Source organism: Meleagris gallopavo, chromosome 1 (assembly GCF_905368555.1).
Source record: "Meleagris gallopavo chromosome 1, MGAL_WU_HG_1.1, whole genome shotgun sequence".
NCBI classification, from domain to species: domain Eukaryota; kingdom Metazoa; phylum Chordata; class Aves; order Galliformes; family Phasianidae; genus Meleagris; species Meleagris gallopavo.
Genome location: NC_139404.1, coordinates 99012811 through 99015437, shown reverse-complemented (window position 1 = coordinate 99015437; position 2627 = coordinate 99012811). Strand labels below are relative to the sequence as shown.

At 41.0% G+C, this 2627-nt stretch overlaps 1 pseudogene; it reads left to right on the top strand.

Annotated features, from left to right (window-relative positions):
- The first annotated feature begins 828 nt into the window (after window positions 1-828).
- LOC146545536 (uncharacterized) lies at window positions 829-1467 on the top strand (annotated as a pseudogene).
- The last annotated feature ends 1160 nt before the right edge of the window (window positions 1468-2627 follow it).

Here is a 2627-nt window from a genome sequence, read left to right as displayed (position 1 = left end):
TTTGTTTTTTGATCATGAGATGGTCTACACGGCACTAGGTCTGCTGGTGCTTGATGAGATCCACCTTTCTCAAAGTGGGAAAACTAAGTCCCGTCCCTGGAAAGTTTCAAGGAGAGGCTGGATCAAGCCCTGATCTAGCTGTGCATGTCCCAGTTCATTGCAGGGGAGTTGGACTTGATGACCTTCAAAGGTCCCTTCCAACTCTAAGGATTTTGTCATTATACATTTAAAAGCAGATCAAAATTGGCAGTATTTTGGTGTCAGTTGCTGCATTTACTGGATGTCATCAAACTGCTGATAGTTAGCATTTGGAAACAATAAATGTTACAATGAGTTGGAAGTATTCCTTTTGTTTCTATGTTAGTGTATAGTGTAGCTGCCTGAATATATGTAAATACCATTAAGAACTACTTATTGATCCTTTATAAATTACATCTGAATATAAAATAATGCTCAAGTTAATTGACTTTACATTTTCAGCAAGAACTTCACCAAGTAATTATTATTTATCTAACAATAGTTTCAAATACAAATTGATTATGCATATTTGCCATTAAGTTAATGTCATTGCATAATATGAACAACAATTATCTTCTGAAATTATCGGAGAAGATTAAGAGAAAATCATTTTGACATCAGTTTACGTATGTAATTTATTGGGAAAAAAAAAAAAAACAACAAAATACCATTGTCATTCCTCACAGGCAACTTGTTTTGTCAAAAAATAACTAAGGTGAACCAAAAAATAATAATAAAACTTCTTGTTTTGTGTACACCTTTTTAGCAAAGTAATCTGCATCAAGGATCTATACGTGTTACACTGCTTAAATGATCCACCTGCCTTCTTGGAATAATCCTGTGGGACAGGATCACCTCTCTCAACCTTCTGGCTACAATTCCTTTGATACAGCCCAGGGTACAGTTGGCTTTCTGGGCTGTGAGGGCCCACTGCTGGCTCATGTCCAGCTTGCCATCCACCAGTACCCCTAGATCTTTTTTGGCAGGGCTGCACTCAGTCCTTTCATCCCTCAGCTTATATTGATAGTGACATTGCCTCGACCCAGGTGAACAAGATCTTGCTTCTGGATTTGTTGAATCTCATGAGGTTCACCTATGCTCACTGCTCAAGCCTGTCTAGGTCCCTTTCAATAGCATCCCATCCCTCTGATGTGTCGACTGCACTCCACAGCTTGGTGTTATCAGCAAACTTGCTGAAGGTGCTCTCAACCCCACTGTCAGTGTCACTGATGAAGATATTAAAGAGCTTTCGTTCCAACATTGAGCCCTGGTGGACACCACTCATCACTTGCCATCCAGATGTTGAATCATTGATCGCCACTCTCTGGACTTGATCCTGTAGCCAGTCCTTTGTCCATTGAACAGTCCACCTGTCAAATCCATATCTTTCCAACTTGGAGAGAAGCATGTTCTGGGATACTGTATCAAGCCTTACTGAAGTCCACATAGATGACATCAGTGGCTCTTCCCTTGTCCATTGATGCAGTGACACCATCAGATAAGACCACTAGTCGGTCAGACATGCTTTGCCATTGGTGCAGCCATGCTGATTCTCCCATATCACCTCCCTGTCTTTCATGTGCCTTAGGATAGCTTTCAGGAGGATCTGCTCAACAATCTTTCCCAGCACAGAGGTGAGACTAATAGGTTCCTGAAGTCCTCTTTTTTACCCTTCTTAAAAATGGGTGTGATATTGCCTTTTTTCCCGTCTCCAGGGATTTCACCTAATTGCAAGTGGCTTGGTGACTATATCAGCTAATTTCCTCAGTACTCTGGGATACATCTCATCGGGATTCATAGACCTTACTGTCCCTCCTTTACAGGAGGGACGCTTCTCCAATCTCCTCCTTCCAAAGCAAACATTTCAGGACTCTGTGGCAAGCAGTTATCAGAGAAGACTGAGGCAAAATAGTTAAGTACCTCAGCCTTCTCCTTGTCTGTTGTTATCAGCTTGCCTAATGAGATGTGTTAGGAAAATTTCTGCTCCAGTATGCTTGCTCAATCATCTTTATCCCAAAAAGAGACAAAAGTGAGACTTCAGCTTTCTTTATTCTAATAAAGAGAGATTCCACAGGTATGTGTCCCTGTGGAGTCTCTCAAATTACTGGGGGACACAGCCCCTCTTTTATCCGTTGTACCCTGACACTAGCGAGCCCTCCCACCTTTCCGCATTGACTGAGGTACTCAGGGTTCACAGTCTTCTCAATTCTCCTATCAGCCACCCCCCCAGTAGGTAACACCCTTCATTTCCTTTGTTTATACATACTTTGTGATCTGGGTTCAGAGTTTGTTGTTTTGCCCAACTAGAACTATCTTTGCATCCTGTAAAATCTATCACTCTCTGTTCTGCCTAGCAAACAAGATTTACATGCAGATGCTAAGCTAGCATCTCCTGCCATATGTTTGCAAGGTAAGGTTTTTTTTAACCAAATCCTTTTGACTGAAACTCTTCTCCACTCTTTTACATCTTGTTTTGCAGAGGTCCCTTTCCTTCCTTTGTTCTTCCCAAATTTTATTTTGCAAGCACAATTTACCCTTGTTTTTCATTCAGATGTATATTCTATTTTAATGATGCTGAACCAGATCCTAATGACCCTCAAAGTAAATTT